This window comes from Protopterus annectens, chromosome 13.part0 (genome assembly GCF_019279795.1).
Source record: "Protopterus annectens isolate FY-2018-M chromosome 13.part0, PAN1.0, whole genome shotgun sequence".
NCBI classification, from domain to species: domain Eukaryota; kingdom Metazoa; phylum Chordata; order Ceratodontiformes; family Protopteridae; genus Protopterus; species Protopterus annectens.
In genome coordinates this window covers 1,181,572,204-1,181,597,738 of record NC_056747.1, presented here as the reverse complement: position 1 = coordinate 1,181,597,738, position 25,535 = coordinate 1,181,572,204, and positions in this window count along the sequence as shown.

Sequence of the window (25,535 nt, the reverse complement as noted above, 5' to 3'; positions counted from 1 at the left end):
GCATATTTTTGATGGCGGTGTCTTTTGAATTTTGCTTTGAAAGTAGGGAAAGAGGACACATCTTTTAGGTGAGAGTGGAGGGATTTCCAGATTTGGGTGCAAGAATGGAGAAGGAATAATCAGTAAAGTGCATTTTGGTTTGGGATGTCTGGAGTGAGAGAGTTAATTGGGAAAAGTTGTGGAAGTTGTAGGGGGTGGTTTTGTTATGGATTTTGGCTGTAAGATGTGGGAAGGTACCTGGCATACCTCTCAACCTGGAAACATCAAAAATCTGGATGCTGATTAACATAAAATTTGTATGCATAATTATGTAACCACACCCACTCTGTTGGAATCGTGGTATACCAGCATTTTCACAAAAGAAAAGCAGCATACTTCTCAAAAGTCCAGATTTCTGTGAAATGACCAGACTTTTAACTGATAGTTTTGGTATATTCATCTTATGAATATCAGGTGTCTCAGATCATTGGCAAATCTGAATACCTATAGCTGTAAATATGCCTATTTCTACCTTGCAATGACATCATCAGCACAGCACAAGCAAAGTATTTAACTAAGCATTAGAAATACAGGGTTGTTATTCTCAGCTGATGACCATTATCATTAGGGTCACTGCAAAAATATCCCAAACAACAAACTAAAACAATGAGTGAGAAGGGCACTGAAAAACCAATCAGTAAAAACAAAATGAAAACTCTAGCAAAGCTAGAACTTCCACTGAGTGACCTCCCAAACCTCTTGTGTTAGAGGCACATGGGATATATGCAAATGATCCTTATGAACATCAGGTGTTTCAACTCATTGGGAATTCTGAATGCCCATGACTTATTTCATCATTTTACTAGACAATTTCAGGCCAATAAAGCCAAACCCCACTAGCTGTGGATATGCATATTTCGGCCTTGTTATATGTTGGCTTTATCGGCCTGAAATTGTCCAGTAAAATGACGAAACAAGTCATGGGCATTCAGAATTGCCAATGAGCTGAAACACCTGATGTCCATAAGGACCATTTGCATATATCCCATGTGCCTCTGACACAAGAGGTTTGGGAGGTCACACAGTGGAAGTTCTAGCTTTGCTGGAGTTTTCATTTTGTTTTTACTGATTGTTTTTCCAGTGACCTTCTTACTCATTGCTTTAGTTTGTTGTTGGGGATATTTTTGCAGTGACCCTCATGATAATGGACATCAGCTGGGTATAACAACCCTGTGTTTCTAATGGTTAGTCAAGCACTCTGTTTGTGCTGTGTTGAAGATGTTGAAATAAGGCTAAAATATTCATGCCTATAGTTAGTGGGATTTGGTTTTATTGGTCTGAAATTGTCTAATAAAACAGCAAAACAAGTCAATGAGTTGAAACAGCTGATGTTTCTAAGGATCATTTCCATATTTCTCATGTGTCTCTGACCCAAGAGGTTTGGAAGGTCACTCAGTGGAAGTTCTAGCTTTCTTGGAGTTTTCAATTTGTTTTTACTGATTAGTTTTTCAGTGACCTTCTCACTCATTGTTTGAGTTTGGTGTGTTCATCTTAAACTTTGTGGCAACCTACTACAGAGGATTGAAGGCACTAAATAATGACCTATATTTGAGTTTCAGATTTCATAATCTTCAGAAAATGGAAACTAACAGAAAACCTGTTACCCTAACAACATTCTAAGTTTATAAGAAAGATGTTTAAAATCTGTCCATATTTTTGAGTGTTTGTCCTCCCATTATTTAAGGCTTCATCTGGATTTCTTGTGATAAGAGTTGAGATTTGTCGCCATGTGCTGCACCAGTGCTGGCAGTTAATACACATTTTGTAAGTAGCCTACTACAACCAGATACTATTTTACTGTGCAAAACTGGTAGACTGCTATCAATCAAATTATTCAGAGTACCACTATTTGCTGCACAAATTCTTTAAGAAGTAGTTATAGTAGTCACGATCCTACCTCTCAACTGTCCAGAAGATTTCCGCAGAATGCTCAGATTTTTCCCTCATATCTTTGGTCTGTTCCTCATAAAATTTGAGTTTTTTGGCAAATAACTGAACATTTAAGTCACTAAATAATGACATACATTTAAGTTTTATACTTCATATCCTTTAGAAAATGCATGCTAACACATATATTGCTATTCCAATAACTTGTTTATACCAAGCTGAACTGAGATGGGCTACCAGTCACATTACTGAGCTGAAGTGCCAGATGACTAGAAGCTTCTGAGCTTCCAAAAAACATAAGTTGCCTGTTTTTTGCTTATTTATACTATTTACTGCACTTTTTTATTGGCTGCTGCCTACTTTTATACTGTATTTATTTACTGTGTACTAAAACTACACTGTTGTACTGCAACTGCCAGCTTCTCTGTGCATGTAAAATCAAATTTTATTGCTGTTTTCACAGTTTACAAAGCTATTTTGTTGTAATTACTGGTATTTTTTCACTGTTTTAAAGCTATCTGTTTTGCCTGATCTGGTTTTCCTGCCAAGCAGTATTTAATTAACTGATATGTTAACTGTTTAAATCATTCTTTAGAGCCTCCTGGCTGATTTTCTGCTGTTTTAAATGTTTTTTTTCAGCTTCTCACTGCTATGTTTCTGCTGTGTTTAACATTCCCTAGTGTTTTCCACTGAAACTAGTGTAGCTAGTAGCTGTAGCATAGTCCATAGTTTGTTCTGAGCACATTTTCCAGGCCATCTTGGATTGGAAGGGGCCTGTCTGCACTTTTCTGAGAGAATTTTACTGATTGGGACCTGAGTGGTAAAGTGAGACCAGTCTAGGGCTTGGAATAAGCATCCTCATCGGTCCTTTTGAATCTTATTATTTTTTTTCAAGTTTTAGCTTCTGGTATTTAGGCTTTGCATTTGAGCAGGTTTCTGTTTGTTTGTACCAAGCTGAAATGAGGTGAGCTACCAGCCACAACTCTGAGCAGAGATACCAGATGACTAGAGGCTTCTGAGCTTCCAAAAAACTTAAGTTGCCTGTTTTTTGCTTATTTATACTATTTACTTATTACCTGCTGCCTACTTTTATACTGTATGTATTTACTGTGTATTAACCTACACTGTTGTACTGCAATTGCCTGCTTCTCTGTGCCTGTAAAATCAAGTTTTATTGCTGTGTTCACTGTTTAGCAAGCTTTTTTGCTGTTTGCACTGTTTGTTAAGTATTTACTGGTATTTTGTCACTGTTTTAAAGCTATCTGTTCTGCCTTCTCTGGTTTTCCTACCAAGCAGTACTTAATTAACTGATCTATTAACTGTTTAAATCATTCTTTAGAGCCTGGCTGATTTTCTGCTGTTTTAAACATTTTTTTCAGTGTCTCTCTGTTATGTTTCTGCTGTGTTTAATATTCCATGGTGTTTCCCACTGAAACTAGGGTAGCTAGTAGCTGTAGCATGGTCTAGATTCAGGCTTGCTGCTTTTGGAACTGTTCGTAGTGGTTTGTTTGTTCTGAGCATATTTTCCAGGCCATCTCGGATTGAAAGGGGCCTATCTGCACTTTTATTAGAGAATTGTGCTGATTGGGACCTGACTGGTAAAGGGAGGCCATTCTAGGGCTTGGAATAAGCATCCTCATTGGTCATTTGAATCTTGTTAGAGTTTTTTTCAAGTTTTAGCTTCTGGTATTTAGGCCTTGCATTTGAACAGATTTCTACTTGTTTGCATGTCATGCAGCACCGCGCACTACCGTGCAATTATGCACCAAAGCAAACAGTTAAATACAACAAATTTTCCCTCAAAACCCAGGCAAAAATATCCATTCACTGAGCCCCTCTGTGATTGTTTCTGATAAAATGGTCCGAGGAACCACTAACGCAGCTGCTGAAATATTATCTTTAATAAGAACAGCTGACGAAGTCTCCTTCTTATTGAGATGAAAGCGCTCAATATTTTGTGTTCTTATTAAAGATAACATTTCAGCAGCTGAGTTTGTGGTTCCTTGGACTGTTTTTTCATTATTTTATTCAGTTTTTTGGTGTTTTTTGGTTATTGATTGTTTCTGAAAAGCCACGCCTAGTGACAACAGTCTTCAACCTAGCATTATGGACAGTTGGACTACCCTTGTTTCTCCTGCCAACCTTGTTGAACTGGATCTCATGAGGGAGTGTAGCAATTGCCTCGTGTACACAGACAACCCTCTACTAATAACACAATCTAGTACAGAGTGCGAGAGATGTATCTTCACCAAGAATCTAGAATCCATGCTCTCTCACCCTCAAACAGATAACACAGAGAAGGTTGTCAACTCACCCACCACTATATATTCACATAGAAACACTACTCATGCACATACCACTACTCATACATATGGCATGCATCAAACATATAAATCCACACATGTGGAGGTTCTCTTGTAAAACTTACTGAAACACCAGAGACTGCCAAAACACAAGACTGCTGCATCTAACACAGTCTCCACAGCACCCATGACACATAGCAACACCAGATTCTCACCCACCAAGCTTTGTAAGGTGTAACACCCAAAAAAACAAGTTTTCTTGTTATTGGACACTCAGTAGTGTGACACACAGATGTCCCACTCACGAGGTTGGAGAGAGAACTGTGGAGAAAGTCACGGTCAGTTGCCTGACTGGTGCCAGGATTCGTCAAATCACACGTGCACTTAGGTTTCTCAGCAACAAGTGCCATTATGACTCTGTCATAGTTCATGTTGGTGTGAATGACCTGAGATGTACTTCACTGGACTATATGAAGAGAGACATGGTCGAACTCTCTGAATATGTGTCCCAGGCAGGTATGTCCCTAGCCTTAAGCAACATACTATCCTCACCTAGAACGATGATGCAGTATAAAGGAAAAAATTATTGATTTCAATAATTGGCTTAGTTTTTGGTGTCATTCAAAGGGAATCCAGTTCCTGTCTGCCTGGAAAGTCATGGCCGACAATCCTACTCGCTACTTTGCCATTGACATTTTGCACTTGGCACCCCTAGGCTTTTGGCTGCTGGCAAAGGCTCTTGTCTCTCCTATAGTATCTTTTTTAGGCAAAGTCTCAAAAACAACATTACTGATATGAAATTAACCAATCAGAACAAAATACGGGTTGTGCTGCTAAATGATAGGAGTCTAAACCAAAAACTGTATTCCCTGGAAGCACTTCCAACACTAGAAGATGTAGATGTCTGTGCAGTCACAAAAACCTGGTTTAAGGTCAGAGAGTACCCTGGCCCTGCAAAGCTACAATGCCTTCCACACCTTTAGACTGCAAAATGAATGTATGAAAACCAAAGGAGGTAGCGTTTAAATTTATATTAGATATAAATTCACCTCCCATCTAGTTAGACTGGACAACTCCATGGAGTTACTCTAAGTCCATGTTATGGTGGGTAAGACCCCCATTCAAGTCCTTGCCAGTTATAGATCCCCCTCCATGGGTCACGACACCCACAAAGCCTACTTAACCAAACTGAAGATAATTCAAATTTTACTGAACACACTGGTTGTGAGGGATTTCAGTTATCCCACCATCAACTGTATCCCACCATCAACTAGGAAACCTACTCTAGTCCAAACATGCTAGCACAAGAGTTCCTTGACTTTGTGAATTCACATTGTCCATACCCCAATGAGAGGAACAAACATTCTACAGCTGGTCCTCACTAACATGTCAAACAAGTGCACTGCTGCAACTGTTTGACCCTCATTAGTTAATACTGACCACAAATCAGTCGCCTTTGAACTGACACTAACACCAAAACTCAAAAATGGTGAAATCAGAATAAAAAACTTCACCAAGACAAACTATACCCTCCTAGGTGAAGGTATAAATGCATGCCAAGCCCCAACCCAGTCTGAAAGTGGTAACCTCACCAAAGCTTACACTAAATCCCTGAACAATCACTTGCATACGTGTACAAACTCAGCTGTATCAGAAAGAATCAAAGCCAGAGCCTCATGTAAAAGCAAGCTGCCATGGTGGACATCCAACATCAACAAACTCTACAATAAACACAAAAAGTTGTTGTCCAAGAAAACAAAGGCTAGGCCCCAACAATGGAAAAGCACCCTCCTCAGCCTTAACAAGCAAATAAGACATCTTGTCAAATCCTCAAAGAGCTCCTTTGAGAGAAACCTAGCAAGTACTGACAAAGATAACCATAAGGCCTTTTACAGCTATGTAAGTAATCCAAAGAGTAGGACCGAAGCATGTGCAGAACTAGTGACCAATGGTATCACACACACTGACCCCACAGAGATAGCAAACCCGCTAGGGGATAGGTTTGGCAAAACTTTCACTCCCTTATCCCCTCCTAACTTACAGCAACCCCCACCTTACATATCTGAAGAGCAGGTCCTCAAAGCCCTGTCCAAGGCAAAAAACACAGCCTCTATGAGACCAGATGACATCCCAGACTGTCTTCTAAATGGGCTAAAACATGAATTAGCAGGCTTTGTTCCTGTGGAGTTGAGAACAGCTAAAGTTATTCTCCTCCACAAAGGTGGCCTAGCAACAGACCTGAGGTATTACAGACCTGTAAGCCTGACCAGCCTCATCTGTAAGGCCATGGAACGTATCATTATGGACCTCATAAATAAAGACATCGGTGACCTCCAAATCCTGGATCCTACCCAATTCAGCTTTGTGAAGGGCAGATCCTGCCTGTTAAATCTGGCGGATTTCTTTGAAAGTGTGACCAAGGTCATTGATGAGGGCAAATATGTGCACACAGCATACCTCGACTTGGCAAAGGCTTTCGAAACAATCCCACATTCAGGTGTTCTTGATAAACTTAGCAAACTGAATGTAAACCCCTTTGTTGTAAGATGGATTTCCAAATGGCTCACAAACTGGACACACACTATCAAAGTGGGTGACTCCACATCAACCAGAAGACCTTTTACCAGTGGGGTGCCACAGGGATCAGTGCTGGGCACCCTACTGTTTGGTATATACGTCTCAGACGTTCAGGTCAAAAATAAGGGATTGTGGCTGACCAAGTTTGCAGATGACTGCAAAGTAGGTGCAATCATTGAATCCCCAAATAATGTCAGTATACTCCAGGTGGGTCTCACACAGACCAACGACTGGTGTATTAGTCATGGTCTCAAACTGAATGCAAAGAAATGCATCATCATTCCCTTTGGCACTAACAATGTCCCTTCACACTATCAAATCAACAACAATACCCTAACTACCCATGAAGTGGTAAGGGACCTGGGATCACAGGTTGACCGTGACCTTAACTTTGACCACCATGTGTCTACTGTAGTAAGGAAAGCTTTCTAAGTTTCATACTTGATTAGTAAAGGCAACACCTCGAGAGCAAAAGAAGTTGTAAGGCCCCTATACTTGGCACTTATCTTGCCCATAATTGAGTATAACACCCCATTTAGCATGTACCATACTAAGCATCTGCAGCAGTTAGAGAGACCTCAGAGGTTTCTAACAAAGAACATCAAGGGCCTCCAGCATGCGCCTTACATGGACTGACTAAAATCCCTGTCACTATACTCCATATTGTATTGACTTATTAGGGGAGGTTTATGCCTGGCCTACAGAGCAAACCCAAACCTAATGAACTTATTGCATATCCGTAAATCAAATGGGTCTAGGGCTACCTGTTCCAGGGACTTAAATATAGCCTACAACTTAAATAGGGCATGCTGGAGGGACAGATTTATCTCCCAGTGACTGCCATGTCTTTGGAACAGGCTACCAATTCATGTGAAACAGAGCACCTCTATGATGCAGTTGAAGAGGAACCTGGACAAGTGGATGGGGCACCATAAATTCTTACCAAGGATAGTGCCCACAACCCTCCTGGACATGGGTAGTCATCACTAAATGCAATCTTGGGTATTGACTAGCACTTCTATGGTATTACATTAGGTTGAAATGGCTAGGCTTAAAATGACCTCTGGGTTAATAGACTTGTAATCTCCTATGATCCCATGATCCTGTAAGAGTATCCTCTACCAGCATAACTTTCACTTTTCCAAATATTTGCAGAATGTCCAGATTTTTGCCTCATATTGTGTTCTGTTTCTCCTAAAATGTATAGTTTTCTGGCAAATTGCTGAGGACTGAAGTCAGAAAATAATGGCAGACATTTGAGATTCAGACTTCCTATCCTTCAGCAAATTCATGCTAATACAAAACCTGAGTAAATAACTGACGTTAGCCTAGCTAAAAAAAAAAAAAAATACTTTCTCCCAAACCTGTACAGAGATTCCTTATTATTAACTGTATGACCATATTCTATTTGCTAAAATGTAAGAAACTACTACTTTCTGACACACAGCTATGACTGAAACTGAAAGCTATAGTTAGTTATACAATTTTTTCATACTGTCCATTTTCATCTCCGAGGTTCCACTGTTGCCAGAGATTTTAGGACAAAGTGTGAGACTCACTGCACAACATACGGCACCTACAAAAATTACCAAATACTGCATTTCATACAATAGGATCACAAACTGCTGTAAATGCCTGCAGTTCTACATGCTGGAACACAAAAAGAACCAGTTAGCCATCCACCCAGTGTCGTTTTCAAATAATGCATTGTAACCCTCCAACATCACATCTGGCATCCCACACCTCTGAACTGAGAGCGTATCATGTCAGTGGCACAATGCTAACACAGAAAGACTCACAATCATTGTTAAGCATGTCAAAGTATACCACATATTTGGAATGCCTTAAAAGAAATATGCAGAAGAAACCCAAAACTTACAGTAAAGTTTGCTTCCGAAGTAGGTAGCCCCACAATAAGAAATATACCTTGTTATATCCTACATCATGCATCATGTATATTTTTGCTGGTCTGACAGCATATAAAAGGTGATGACCGTTCACAGCTAGTGTGGTGTTAAAGGAGAGAAGGTACAGTCTACGTTTAAGAAGGATATGTTAGCAGGGGTATAATCAGTTAACTTAAGGGGATTTGTTTAGGTTAATGCACCACTAACCCTATGCAATGTGCCATGCAAGGACAACACAAAGTGCACCATTTCAGAAGGTGTGCAATGTAGCCATGTTAAGTAAATCATGCTTTAAAACAATAGAGTATTGGAAGAGAGGACATGAAACCATGACAAAAAACAGTCACCCAGGAGATGTTTACGTGGACCGTCAATGGTAACTACCAATTGTAAATAAAAAAAAAAAATCGGGATTTGAAGGGGCCACTCTGGAATTCGTGGCACCCCACTATTTCACCCTCAAAACCAGGAAATACAGAGGAATTCAGTACGGTGTACTTGGTTGAAGAAGTTTGGAAAGAAGAGCTCCTAGGAGTATTTATTTTATTATTTATTTACATTTGATTACCAGGAAAGTCCGACTGGGTAGAAGCCCATTTTCAGTGGAGCCCCAGGTAGAATATTTCCAAATTATTACAAAACATTTTAAGAACAATAATTTTTTCAATCTTTAAAAATAAAATAAAAACATCTGTAGTTTAAATAATTATAACAAATTAGACATATTATAAAAACATTAAGAAATGATACGAGTTATACGACAATCATTTAATATTCAGAGAACTTTTAAACAGTTTGTAGAGAAATTAAAGGTAAGTTAGACTAATACAAACGTGAATTGCAATATGAAGTGAGGGGAAAACAGGTTTATCAGGGAAGAGAGTTTGATAGAAGGAAGTACGTGAATGAGGTAGAGTAAGGAGTTATGAGGAATGAAAAGGTACTTTTTCACATTTAGGGATACAGTTTATCCTGGTTTTGAGCAAGAACTGAGCTAGCTCAACTATGTAAGAGACTGATAGCAATTTGGCTTTAGAGAAGATGGTTCAGTGGTGCTCCTTGTAGGGTGTTGGAAATAAATCACCATATTTTGTTTTCAATGAACTGTAGACTGAATTATTATTATTTTTGTTTATTTTTTGAGGCTGTGCTCTGATGAACAGCCCATAGTCAAGCTGAGCAAGAACACCTCCTTTGAAATTTGCAGCACTTGCTGGTCTTGAGAGAAATTTTCAGGCCCAGAATAAAATAATTTATCTTTTTCCTTGTGCTTTCAGTCTCGATTTGGAAGTTAATGACTCGTCTAGCAATTTAACGGACATGGTTGTTTGTACTGGGGAACTACTGAGCTATGCAATGTTAGATTTTTGGGAGGTTTTTTTTCATCCTTTGTGATATTCCAAAAATCATACTTTCTGTTTTGGGGGGTTTAGGAGTAGCCTCTGGTTGTTTACCCAAGACTGAAGGGAGTGGAGGTCAGACTGAAGCCGAGTTTGAATAGTTGAATGTGAGGGACTGGATCGAAGGATAACCATGTCAGTTGTATAAAGAGTGATAGGAAGGTTAGGGAGATTGGGGGTAGTTTGTTAATATAGACTGAAAACAACAGTGGAGTGAGCATGGATCCCTGGGGTACTCCTCTAGTAAGGGGTACTGAAGGTGACAGGGGTGTGGCTATTATGACCCTGAAATACCTTTTTGTGAAGAAATATTGGATCCAGAGACTAGTGTTAGGACTTACCCTGATTTCTTGGAGATACCGAAGGTGAAGAAAGTGGCCAATAAGATCAAAAGCTTTGGTAAGGTCACTGAAGAGAGCTTCCATAAAGTTTCCTTTATTCATGTTGAGAAAGATCTCATCTATAAGTGGCCATAGTGCTGTCATTGTGCTCAGGTTACTCCAGAATCCATGCTGTTTAAGGGAGAGAGAAGGTGGCACTATTGGATGTAAGTGGACAGCTGGTTGCCGATTTATTTTTCAAGTATTTTCTCAAGCTTAGAGAGGATGCAGATATGGTGTGAGTAGGGGGCATTTTCTGGCTGAGGATGTTTGGGAAGGGGGTTGACCAGAGCAGTTTTTCATATTCCTGGCATTGTGTTATGAGTTAAGCAGAGGTTCTAAATATGGAGAAGAGGTGTGATAAAGACGTCTTTGCAAAGTGATATAAATCAAGGGAGTAGATTGTCTGAACCAGTCTGTGCATCCAGGGGTATGCTTTCTAGTAGGGGGGAATCAAGGTCATTTCAGGAGTTTTCTAAAATAGAAGAAGGGATAAAAAGAGGGGGTCTGGGTGAGTTGGGAGGGAGGTAGAGATTGTGGTACTAGGGAGGTGGCTGAATTCCTTATTAAAGTCAGAGGTTGACAGTTGGCCTTGAGAGATGTCTGGATAGTGATAAGGGAGGGGTTGGGATCAGTGGATTTTCAGCCTGTGAAAAGATTTACCTGCTGTCAGAAATGTTTGGGTTTGCCTAGGAGAGCAAGCTGTTCATCACTAGATTATGTAGAGCGGTATAGGCAGTACAATTTTTTGGTGAGGGATTTAGTCTCCATGAAGACCACGCATTGTCCCTAAGTTTGAGCAGAGCTTTTAGTTCAGTGGTTATCCAAGGTTTTGTGTTATATTTGTAAAGGAGTTGCGTGAAAGGGGAGAATTTATTTTTAATTTGAAGGAGGGTATGTGTAAGAGCTGTGGTAGCTGAGTTGAGGATCTGTAAGTTGGTAATGGGAGGCCAGTCAAAAGTTGCTATGAGTTTTGTGAAGCTTTTCTGTATTGATGGTGACTCTAGGTCTGAAACTAACATTTGGTGGGCAGTTTTTGGTAACCAGTGGATAATTTGGAAGGTTATCAGAGAATGAGAGTGGAAGAACAGATATATTGGAGATGATGAGAGGGTTGTTAGTAATTAGCAGATACAGGAGGGAGTGGTTGTTAGTTTGGAAGTTTGGACAGATAGTGTCATTGACTATCTGCATAAAGTTGATTTGGCTAAGAATTCTGAAATATCATTTCTCAGGGGATCTATGTAGTTTAGGTTAAACGCATCTCGACTAACAATAGTTTTGTAGTTCTGAGCAGCTGAGGTGAGAGTAAGAAAAAGGCATTTCAATTTGTTAAGAGATGCTGGAGTAGGAAGGGAAGGGACTGCTTTTAGAAGGTGACTGTTCTTTCAAAATGGAATGAAATTTTAAAAGGATCCAGATGGGTTCAGTATCTGAAGAGGCATTTGCTTGAGCAATGATAGTTTACTTATGGTGTTTTTTATAAAGAATGAGAGTGTCCTTACCTTATCTATTGCCATGTCTTGTGTCTTGGAGTTATTTGTAGGAAGGAAGTAAATGCTGAAAATTAGGGTTGTTTTGTTTGAGCCATGTTTCAGTGATAGCTGTGATATCAGGTGAATGGATTGTAAGGAAGATCTTTATCTGGTCATTTGTTATAGATGCTTTGGGTGTTAATTAATGCACAGGAGAAGGTGGAGGTGTTTGGAAAAGTTATGGGTGTTGTGTTTTGAGAGAGACCCAGAGTAGATTCAGTACTGACTTTCAGAAGCAGTATGAGCAGGATTGGGGTGAATTTATAGAGATGTTTAGGAAGTTTGAGGTGGGGGTGGTGGAGATGAGGTAAATGGAGAGTGAAGTTGGAGTTGCATGGTAGGTGAAGAATAGTGGTTGTAAAAGAGTGGAGTAGGTCTTGGGGTTCAACTGAGTTACTGTAGGGCTTTGTAGAAGGCTGGTGAAGGTCAGGTTAAGAGATGGGAGAAGAGATGGGGTTACTGATGGTATAGTGCAGAAGGTTAAAGGAAAGAGGAGTAAGATGGTGAAGTGGAGAGGCATTGTGAAGGGTAGATGACATAAAGAGACTGATCCAGCCTGGACTTTATTCAGTCATAACTAGAGCCAATGGGACAAATCTCTATACCAAGTAAGTGCACAGACTTATATAGAGTAGAAATTCTGAATAGCTATTTATTTATTTTATTTTACATTTGTTGACCGGGAATAGTCCGACTGAGCTGAAATAGCCCTTTTTCAGTGGAGGCCTGAGGAGAAAAGCTTCAAGACATTATACAGTGCAATAAAAAATTACAGAAGCAAGTTTTCCAAAAAGGATGCCAGTGTCATTATTTGGCAAGTATTAACAACATTATAACATGTAACAAATATTTACAAGTCATCACTAAAATCAGGCAATGTGAGAAAAGAACATATTCATACAGCTTTAAAGTATTAATTCAGTATAAATGGAGGAGATATTTAGGAAGAGAAAAGTTAAGCTGAAGCATAGAAAATCATGGTTTGAAAGAGACAGGTTGGCAAGGCCAGGAGGGGAGAAGTATTTAACAGTAACAGTAACATTGTAGAAGATAAAAGTTAAGGTTAGTGGTCGATTAGTGAGGAGTTTAGGGATGGGGGTGGGCACTTTATTGTGGGTGAGTACAGATGCAGGAACAGAGAGTGTTAAGTGTTCTTTAGCAGTTGTTTTGAATTGATTTGGTTGATTTAGTAATCAAATTTGAAGTTGAAGCTTGTTTCAAGTGATTGTAGGATGGTAGCTATATAGATTGCATCCATTATTAGTCCTAGGTTTATAGAAAAGTAGTAGGTCTTGGTCTGAGCTGTGGGGTGATCTAGTTGGAGAACAGTGAGATATAAAGGAGGATATGTTAGGGCAATAGAAAGGTTGGTATAGTATAGAGTGTATAATCTGAAACCGAGAGAGAAGCAGCAGGTTAGGTAGTTCCAGCCAGTTTAAGTGTTTAAGTGAGACACAGTGATGGGTTTTATAGGTATGTTGGGCAGAGAATCTGGCAACCTTGTTATCATGGCTTAAGTTTTGTTAGGAGTGTGGCGTTAAGGATTAGTGAGTACTTGAGAACCATATAGTAGGCTGGGTAAGAGGTAGGTATGAGAGAGGGTTACTTTAGCTTTGGGAGTGAGAAACTTTCTGTGTCTATATAGAAGGCCTAGTTTCTGGTGGGTCTTCCTGATACAGTTGTTGATGTGCAAGTCAATTTAAGTTGATCATCTGTAGTGATGCCAAGAGTTTGGTACTAGATTCAGCTACTATTGGAGTCTTATTGACAGGCAGTATAGTGAAAGAAGATTTGAGGTGGTTAAGAGTTTTTGGGAGAAAGAGTAAGAATTTTATTTTTTTTTTTGGGGGGGGGTTCAGGATTAGTTGGTTGTTGGTGAGCCAGGTTTCCACTGATGTAAAGGCAGCCTGAATAGTAGAGATGAGACTAGAGGGAGAGTCAGAGATAATGATCACAGTAGAATCATCTGCATCTTGTACAAGAGATGACTGAGAGCAAGAAGTGTAGAGTAGATTGGTGAAGATATTAAATAGTAATGGACCCAGTATAGATCATTAGGGAACGCCCATTTTCACGGGAGCGAGGGGGAGAGTGCAAAGAGCCATTTCACTGATTGTAATCAATCAAAGAGATAGCTAGAAAATCAAGTGACAGTAGCAGGGGAGTTGTTTAGATTAGTCAGTTTAGCCAGAAGTAGAGAGTGTGAGATGGTATTCAAAGGCTTTAGAAAGGTCTAGAAATGAACAGGAGACAAGTTTGTTGTTATCATGAGCCTGGGAAATAGTGTTTGTAAAGGAGATAAGGGCAGTGTGTATACTGTGTTTTAGGCAGACACCATGCTGAGTAGGAGTAAGTAGGTTTTCCTGAAATAGATATTGAAGAGTTTGCTTATGTATGCATTTTTCAAGTAATTTAGAGAGCAGTGACAGAATGGCTATAGGTCTACAATTAGAGATTTCTTGGGAGTTACTTTATTTGTGGATAGGTAAAGTGTAAAATTCTTTCCAGATAGATGGAACTTTCGAATCAGAGATAGAGCAGTTGATCAAGATAGATACAGGAAAAGCAAGAGTATCAGCTGTCAGCTGGAGAAAGTAGGAAGGAATATTATCAGCAGAAGTAGAGTAAGGCTTTAATTTGGAGAATAGGTGTTTGATATAAGTAGTAGATATAGGCTGAAGAGAAAAGGGTTTAGAGGAGTTGGAACTAGGAGATGGGACAGAGGGATTAGAATCATTAGCTGGGGAGGGTTTGTATTAATCACCTTTGATACAGAATCAATAAAGGAGGTGTTAAAGACAGTGGCAGTTTCTTCAGATTTCATATTTGGGTAGGGATTAGGGAAGGAAGGGTTTCCAGGATGCAGTATTTGGTTCCAAATTTTTTTGGGATTAGATTTTAGTGCTATAGGAGGGTTATGGTAGAATTCCTTTTTATCTTTAGAAATGTGTTTTTGTCAGGTTTCTGAGTTCTTTGTACTTTTTCAGGTCAGAAGGTAGTTTATTTCTCATCCAGGTTTTCCACAACCTATCCCTATTTCTCGTTAGGGTGCGGGTTGCCTTATTGAGCCATGGGAATATTTTAGATTTTATTCTGAGAGTATGGAGAGCTGCAATACAGTTTAGTATATTAAGAAAGATAGAGTTAAATGATTGGGCAGCTTCATCCAGATTAAGCTCATTAAAGCAACTCTAGTTAATTCTAGAGAGAAGGGTCTTAAAGGTACCAGGGGAGAAGGATAGTTTACGACAAGTTATGTGTCTATGCGATCTGGTAAAGTGGGGAGTGAATCTAATAACTTTTATTGGTTATCACTAAGGGAATTTTGTAGGGTTTCTGGGTTATGATATGAGGAAGGGTCAGATACAAGTATCCAGTCAATTATAAGTACTAGGAATTTATGAGTTATTGTAGTGGGTAGGTTCTGATATTAACTGTGTAAAGCCATGTAGTTAATGCAAGAGGAAGAGTTAGGGTCTTTTAGAGCTTTTAGAACTAATAAAGCAAAAACTCAGTTAAAAATTTGAATTGTTAATAAACACATACAGTAGAAATTCAGTGGAACTAATAAGTTAAAACAAAAGCTCAGTTACACTTTTGAATTGATAACTAACATGTACAGTGAACTGGATGAGTTTGGACAACAGATACAGACCAGATGAAGCATGAAAGAGATTTGAATTAATGTAAAAATGTAGCTATGAACAGAGGAGCAATTAATTTTACTTGTAGCATTCACATCTAACATGTTTCTGGAAGTGTTGATAGACTGTGCTGTGAAAGTCATACAGTGGACTCAAGTTTCTAAGTTTAGGAGGGAGTATGTCCCAGATAGAAAGATTAATTTCAGGGAAGATGTAAGTGGCGGACAATATGAAGATATAAAATCTTGAATGCAAGTAAAAAACTGGCCAATTTTGAGACTGGATGACAGGTTGGGCAGTATGATCCCAGAGTTTCCCAGATTTGTTAGATGGAGAGGTACCAACTTAAAAGAAATGTTGGAAATGAAATAGACCAAACAAATGGGTTTAAATGTGAACAATAAAAAAGACAGCACATATAAATGTGGAATGTGCAAATAATGCCCAGCGATATTTAATGGACACAAGTTATATTTACCATCAAGAAAATTTTTGTGTCAACCGAGGGGCTATTACAATTGTAATGCTAAATTTATTGTTTACTTAGGCTTATGTATGAAATGCAAAAGTTTTTTATATAGGAAAAACAGAGAGAACTTTAAGAAGACGAATTTATGAGCATTTTTATGACAACTAAAAAAAAGGAAACTAATGCTTTTTACAGGCATTCTCTTTTTTGTCCCAATATGGAGATTAAATTCATCATTTTGGAACAGGTAAAAGCAGATGTTAGAGGGGGTGATTGGGAGACCCTGTTGGAACACAAAGAATTGATATGGCAGCTAAGACTAGATGCAGGAAGACGGCCAGGTCTAAATGATGCTTGCAGTATCAGCAGCGTCTTGAAATTAAGGAAGGCAAAATTATAAATTTAAGGCCATAGTGTCTGTAGGATCAATTGAAAGGGTTTTCCAGAGAGCAAGCTTCATGAAAATTATAGACAGGCAACATAAAATTTTTTTTAAATTATTAAACAGACATGTGGTTTAATATATACCTGCTCGACCATTATTTACAAGAAGGCCTGAGCAAGTAAATGTACATATGTGGTTTATTAATTCGATGTGTGCAGATGGATTTATTCTATTACTGTGTACATTCAATGGAAATTGAACGATTTTAAAAATGAGTATGCTTGGCAGTGCTTTGCATTTTTATTACGTAACAAGTTTTATTCTGCAAAACTGTTTGAAAATATCCCTTTGGGAAAAAGAAAGAAAAAATGGTTAGTAATTTGATGTTTGTAGATGGATTTATTTATTTTACTGTGTATACTCAACAGCACCTAGATGAGTTTAAAAACGAATGGGTTTTGCAGCACTTTGCATTTTTAACATGTAACAACTTTCATTTTGCAAAGGCTGTTTAAAAACATTCCTTGTAGGAAAAGGAAATGAAGGGTTAAATGGATAAAATTTTTTCCAATTAACCAATTAATTATACAATTAGCTGAATTTTATATGTATATAAGGAGTGTTCACTTGAAGGTTATTTTATCTTGAAAAAGCTCAGCAAAGGGCTGAGCAAAAGCGCTTAATGGGATTGTTGGTGTGAATATTCTACAATAAAGCAAAGGTTTTTTACTCTACGGCAGCCTTTTATTTTCTACTTGTGTGGAAGAAGGAGTACCAGCATATGTTTTGGACTTTTTTGCTTCTGGATTTCCAGCGCCACCTTTGCAGCCTTGGAGCAATTTGTTTTACTGGCTTCTTGTCCTTTCTGGCAGTTTTTTCTTGGTGTTTTGCTTGTGGTCCATGGCGGAAGAAGTGGCACAGAGCACTTTCTCTGACACCCATCAGTTACTTAGACCGGGAGAAGACAGTACTCCTGTCACCAGGGCGGAGTTTAATCAAGTTCTCGATATGTTAACTCAGTTAACTAGAATGCTCAACAAAAGTGGAGTTGAGCAACCAACGACCTTGCCAGGTAACCAGCAGCATGATTTGGAGCGGAAGAGAAGGAGCATCTCAGCCCACAATGAGCGATCTGGCAGTTGCCCTTCTTTAGGAGCTTGTAGTCAGCAGGGAAGTATGAAGCAAGACGGTAATGACAATAATAAAGATAGCAACGTGCTATTAAATGAAACCGGAGCGCAGGAGCAGCGTTTCGATTTCGGAGCATGGGCTGGTCAACAGTTTTGGTTTTGTCAAGGTACTGTTCATTCCAATAATAATAATTTAAGTAGTAACATTGGCATAGAGAAAGATTTTGACATTCTTCGTGACAAACTTTATTCCTTTAAAGCCAACCAATTGGAAATAGATTATTTGAAAGAATGCATTAAAGTGAGAAGAGTACCAAAAGGACTTAGATGCTTCAAGTTTCCCAACAATGTGCAAAAGGACTCTAATTATTATAAGAAATTATGTGATGTGTTTAACCGTGCTGGTATAGACATGTTGGAAGTCATGGTAGCGGAATATGAAACGAGAGCTGACACTTTACTACATGATTTGAATGTTCTAAATAGTAGTCTAGTTAATGATGAGAAGTTTACATCTGTCAAGTGGGGTTATGATAATATTTTTAAGGATGTTGACCAGCACTGTTTAAGGATTCTGAATCGAAAGATCCACAAGTTAGAGAGGGATTTGAAGGAATATAATGAAGGGGTGGCTTACCCACTGCATACTAAAGTTAAACAATTCAATTATAACAACAGTAAGGTGCAGGGAAATTTCAACAATAGTCACAGGATGGGGATGGCCTACGAGGCACCAAGAAATAATTGTAGGTTTGCAGAAAAGGAAAGGAGTACACCCCAGCAGGATTTTCTGTTTCCCCCGAACAAGGAAGGGGGGGTGGAGCAGGTTTCCAGGGGTGGCGGAATCAATAAGGCAGTTTTTTCAAGCTGCTCCAGGTGCTTTAGCAATTAATGATGCTGTAAATAACACAGATGTTTTAAATAAAGTGATGGTGGTAACAGAAAACAATTTTTCTGTTTACAATTATACCAACATTAACTTGAGGAGAGAACATTTTGATTTGTTCACAAAAGGATTACATTTTGTTCCAGCATTTTCAAGTAGATTAGAGCAGGATTTGATAGACTTGAAGCTGTTCAGTAGACAATTAAACTTACTGCTTTATTTTAAAGGGGAAATTCCTTCAAATATGGGACTCTCTAGAAAGAGTGTATTCAATCCACCTATGGATCCAACAGTAAAAATATTTGAAGAAATGATGGAGAGAGATATTAGGATGATTGGCAGAAATAAACAGAACAGTACCCCCCAAAATATTTGCATGAAGGAGATGAATTTGATTAAGGAACTTTGAAGCAGTAACTGTAGGGCAATGAAAACAGATAAGGGGGGGGGGTCTTGTTTTGATGTATAACACAGAATATGTTTACCACATTAATGGGATGTTGCAGGACCCAGAGCAATATGAACAGGTATCCAGCAATGAGCTACACATGGCATATTCCAGAATTGGTTTCATTTTGTACGATCACCTTTTGCAAGGTGTTTTTAACGAAAGATTGTATAACTTTTAACTGTTCCCAAACCAAGAATTCCTGTAATATTTGGGATCCCGAAAACACACAAAGGGTTGGACCCCTTAAACTTCAGGCCTATAGTATCAGGACAGGGGAGTATTACAGAACCTGTTGGAAAATTTATAGATCACACCTTGAAACAGTTTACAGCTTCCTTAAAATACATTTGCAAGGATTCTTGGGATTTCCTCAGGGGCTTACAATCCCTAGAATACCATCCGGATTTTTTGTTAGTTACTATAGATATTGTTCAACTGTTTCCCAGTATACCGCATTCTACAGGATTAAATTGGTTTAGTGATGTTTTAGTCAATGAAGCTAAATTTGTTCCCAATACCACCAATTTACTGGTGGAACTCATGGAATTGGTTCTGGAAAACAATTTTATATGCTTTAATGGCCAATTTTTTAGGCAAAAATCGGGCGTTGCAATGGGGGCGGCCTGTGCCACAGTTTATGCAAACATTGTGTTGCATAAATGGGAACAGACATATATTTTTGGCACAGAATGGTCACGATATATTAGGCATTATGTCAGATTTCTTGATGACATTTGCCTTATATGGGAAGGTACCAGGGCCAGTGTCCAGGAATTTATTGATTACATCAATTCCACCACCTCCTTTTTAACCTTTACGCATTCTTTAAGCTTGGATAGCTTAAATTATTTGGATGTGTGTTTAGTTAAGGATAATGTCAATAATAGATTTAATTCCAAAGTGTTTAGGAAACCCACTTATTCAAATGCATTTTTGCATTTTCAAAGTAATCACCCTGATTATCAAAAAAGAGGAATAGTCAAGGGCCAATTTATTCATGCCTCTAGAATGTGTAATACACCACAATTTTTCAGAGAAGAAGTTAATTTTTTAAAAGAAAGATTTTCTGAAAGAGGGTACCCAAGTGGTTTGGTTGAGGAGCTGGCGAAGGAAGTGAGCACTAATAGGGGGACGAAATACCAACCACTGCTGATTAACACAGGTATGTTAAATTGCCAAATAAGCAATAGATTGCAAAATTTAGAACAAAAGGGATACATCCACACTTTTGGTATTAACTCGGGCATTGTAGAAAGCAGTGTAAGAAAATACTGGCCAATTTTGAGACTGGATGACAGGTTGGGCAGTATGATCCCAGAGTTTCCCAGATTTGTTAGACGGAGAGGTACCAACTTAAAAGAAATGTTGGAAATGAAACAGACCAAACAAATGGGTTTAAATGTGAACAATAAAAAGAAGGCACATATAAATGTGGAATGTGCAAACAATGCCCAGCGATATTTAATGGACACAAGTTATATTTACCATCAAGAAAATTTTTGTGTCAACCGAGGGGCTATTACAATTGTAATGCTAAATTTATTGTTTACTTAGGCTTATGTATGAAATGCAAAAGTTTTATATAGGAAAACGGAGAGAACTTTAAGAAGACAATTTATGAGCATTTTATGACATAACTAAAAAAGGAAACTAATGCTTTTTACAGGCATTCTCTTTTTTGTCCCGATATGGAGATTAAATTCATCATTTTGGAACAGGTAAAAGCAGATGTTAGAGGGGGTGATTGGGAGACCCTGTTGGAACACAAAGAATTTATATGGCAGCTAAGACTAGATGCAGGAAGACGGCCAGGTCTAAATGATGCTTGCAGTATCAGCAGCGTCTTGAAATTAAGGAAGGCAAAATTATAAATTTAAGGCCATAGTGTCTGTAGGATCAATTGAAAGGGTTTTCCAGAGAGCAAGCTTCATGACAATTATAGACAGGCAACATAAAAATTTTTTTAAATTATTAAACAGACATGTGGTTTAATATATACCTGCTCGACCATTATTTACAAGAAGGCCTGAGCAAGTAAATGTACATATGTGGTTTATTAATTCGATGTGTGCAGATGGATTTATTCTATTATTATGTACATTCAATGGAAATTGAGCGATTTTAAAAATGAGTATGCTTGGCAGTGCTTTGCATTTTTATTACGTAACAAGTTTTATTCTGCAAAAACTGTTTGAAAATATCCCTTTGGGAAAAAGAAAGAAAAAATGGTTAGTAATTTGATGTTTGTAGATGGATTTATTTATTTTACTGTGTATACTCAACAGCACCTAGATGAGTTTAAAAACGAATGGGTTTTGCAGCACTTTGCATTTTTAACATGTAACAACTTTCATTTTGCAAAGGCTGATTAAAAACATTCCTTGTAGGAAAAGGAAATGAAGGGTTAAATGGATAACATTTTTTCCAATTAACCAATTAATTATACAATTAGCTGAATTTTATATGTATATAAGGAGTGTTCACTTGAAGGTTATTTTATCTCGAAAAAGCTCAGCAAAGGGCTGAGCGAAAGCACTTGATGGGATTGTTGGTGTGAATATTCTACAATAAAGCGAAGGTTTTTTACTCTACTGGCAGCCTTTCATTTTCTACTTGTGTGGAAGAAGGAGTACCAGCATTTGTTTTGGACTTTTCTGCTTCTGGATTTCCAGCGCCACCTTTGCAGCCTTGGAGCAATTTGTTTTACAGATTTGAATTAATGTAAAAATGTAGCTATGAACAGAGGAGCAATTCATTTTACTTGTAGCATTCACATCTAACATGTTTCTGGAAGTGTTGATAGACTGTGCTGTGAAAGTCATACAGTGGACTCAAGTTTCTAAGTTTAGGAGGGAGTATGTCCCAGATAGAAAGATTAATTTCAGGGAAGATGTAAGTGGAGGACAATATGAAGATATAAAATCTTGAATGCAAGTAAAAAACAAACAAACAAAAAAAAAAAAGCAGGGTGGGCACTGGCTGTAATAGGGAGCCCATTTACACTTTGCAAAGTAATACTATGATATTTAAAGGCAGGGTATAGAGATATAAACCTGCAAACCAAACGGATTGGAACACCTACTCTCTGACCAGTCAGAAATTATAGTAATTCCACTTTTAGTTAATGTACTGAAATAAACCAATAAACCAGTGTGCTAAGATAAAACAACATAAAAATCCAAAATAACAACCACATTGATGCCATATACTTTGTAGAAAAAGACTAAGTGCGTTTGTTCTATTTATGTTTTAGAACTTCATCAGAGTCATTATCAGACATCACTTCCTGTGCCCTTAAATAAAGGAGGCGGTGCCAAAATAGAACAAATGTCAGTTTATGGAATGAGTTCATCTTTTCTAACTGCAGGCATCGATCCAGGAGTACAGGAGTAGAAGCCAAGGAGGTACTTTTCCTTTAAAGCGCTGAACATGGTGCTCAAAGCACAGATGAGTTAAGTTAAATTTGCTGATAGCAAAAGCACCCAGTGGCTTGAATGGGTTTACCAAGACAGCTATGAATACAACAGTTACAACACAGAGTAGCAAGTGTTCTTGAAGTGTTAGACAGCATTGTCTTGGATGATTGCGAAGTATTTCTAGCTTTTCTTCAAGTGACAGCGAGTCATCTTGGAACCAGTTGTTGATAGCTGGAAGAATGTTCTGATAAGCACCACATATTCAGCATATGAATTCAAGTCAAAGTCAGGAAGACCAATGAACACCTGTCCTAGATGATAAAGGGAAAGAAAAATGCAGGAAAGGGACAGAACCTTGGCAGACACAGAGTTAACTCAGTTCTGAAGAAAAAGACAGCTGACAGTCTCAGTTTTCAAAGAACACAAACAGAAAATGTGATTCAAATTATTTTCTGCAACTGTTAAGAGAACTAAGGGACTGGAAAAAGATAAAATGATTCACAAGATCTAAAGCTTTGGTGAGGTCTATAAATAATAAAATGAACATTATCTGTGGCAGTGAAGGGCCACTAAGGGGGCAGAAACTGAAAAAAAAAAACATTCCTGCTTTTTGATTCTTAGAGGAGATGTCTATACACTTTTAATGGTTCACTTTGATTAATGCTTTTTGCCATCATCATCAGATGTCGATCAGCCTTTCTTTTTGTTCTTTTGTAAAGCATGCAGAGAATAAGGTATTGAAACTATAGACTAATATACCTTTGCCTGCTGGTTACAGTAATACTGGTGTCTTACAGAAACAGAGAAGGAGTAGGCTGAGATACTGACAGTAGCTGACATATGTGAAGTTTTGGGTGCTTGGAGCCACATTAGACAGAAGTTTGGTTTAAATAGTTCTCTGAATCTGGAATTTGAAAGGATGTTTACTGCAAGTATACAAGGTTAAAATGAGTTGATGGGGAAAATGGCACCTACATGAGTAATGTCATTGACGGAGTAGGGGTGACCAGCAAATGACTAAGAGATTACTAAATGTTTCACTTAGAGCACTGAGAGATTTGAAAGGTAAGGCAGTGGACAAATAAAGCAAAGATGGGTGAAAGATATAGGAGAGAAAATAGAGATTTAAAGGTACAGATACTTAAGCCAGTTGCAAATATAAGCCACTAAGTCCTATACATTTAGAATATTTGCTTGGAAGTACTCACTTTCATACTTCAGGAAGGTAATGAAGGATGCTCTCTTTGGCAAAGCCAACATACTGTGGCTATAGTGTAGGAGCTTATGGGACATGACAGTGTATCTTTTGGTGTCAGACTCAATACATTCAACCTGGAGTTACAAACATTACTTGAAAAACTGCTAAGGAAAGCAATGACAGCTACTAAGTCATTCATTCTTCTATGACAAATTAAAAGAACTTATGAAAAATTAATATGCATTAGTAAATCTGATTATTAGAGCTATTTAAAAAAAACAGTACATAGGAAATAGAAATCTAAAGCTGAACCAACAATTACTGAACTAACAGATATTGCTGATGAGGCAGAGAAGAAGGGGACAGACTAGAAAAGCATGTGTTTATATCTGAATGGTTGGCATGTTATACATCATAAGGGATCACTGCACTTTCATGTGGAATAAAGTCAATTCTGGCATCCTTGATAATCAATCTCTCTCTTTTTAGTTGCTGTAGTGTTTTATTTGTGAGAAATTGTTTGAAAGTGTAAAAATGGTGATGACTTTGCGCTGGACCACATTGTACAGACTGGAGATGTAATGGACCAGGACTAACCACAGAGTGAAAGTATGACATGAAGATACAATGGAATGAAATTACTGTCTCCTGAAAGTACCATGTGGAAGTACCTGCTATCTAGATGGGGAAGGATCGCTGGATGCCAACTAGAAATGGAATATAAAACAAACAATAATAGACTGATTAATGTGCATGTGTGTGTTTCTTATTTAGTTTTTGTTTCATGTTTATGTTGTATTTAAAGTTTACAAATATGTTTATGTCTCTCGTTTTGAAATTTTGAGTTCTGATAATAATTGATCAGGTGACTTTAGTGAATGCAACTTTGAATGAGGATTTACATCTTAAGTGTGCTTGGTATCATCACTATTCTAGATTATTGTATATATATATATATATATTCATACAGATTTCATGGAGATGATATATGAGATTTTTGTAAAGAACATCTTAGCTGGAGGAACAACTTTCTATTTTATAGGCGATCATCTTTCCTGTGCTCTATACTGAGAAGTTTACTTAGCTAGGACTGGCAACACACTCACTTAAAAATTACAGCTGTGTTTGATCCAGAAATGATTTGCTTTATGGCTCTAGTAGGAAGGAAAAGAAACAGGGTTGCAAATATCTTGTTATATGGTATTTTCCGGGGGAACAATACTGGTACATATTGGGCATTTTCATTTAAGAGCGAATGAGGCAAATTAATAAGTAGAATATTATTTATTTATTTCACATTTGTTAACTGGGTTAGTCCAACTGAGTTTGAAAACAAACCCATTTTCAGTGGAGACCTGGGGGGAAAAGCCCCAGCAAGCATAAGTAAAGATAAAGTGACAGTATACAAATATTAAATAACAATTACAATGCAAAATAATTGTAAAAAGAAAAGGTTATTAGCTATTTGCATTGCATTGATGGTAAGCAACTCATTTTCAGTGGAGACCCAAAGGGAAAGAGCCCCAGCAAACATAAGCAAAGGTAAACATACAGGGCAAAAACTATTAAAAACAATGCAAATATGAAATTAATTATAAAGAGAAAAAACAAAAGAAAAAATATGAACATTAAGGGTTGCACTGATAGCAGTGGTTAAAATGTACTACATATGAGAATAAAAACAAAAAGATAATCATTATTCAAAAGGAAGACAATATATAGACATTGATAGGAAGTAGGGGAAAAAGATAAATAGTATGGAGAATGGGAGGGGGAGAGAAAGGAGGGGGCCATAGTAAGGCTATAGTAGCAGAGATGAGAGTTTAGGAGGTTAGTTTAAGCAGAAGTCACTAACAGAGAAAAAAAGTTAGGAGATGTAGCAGGTTATACAGTAGGTCAGACTAAGACTACTTGTGGTCAAGGCAACG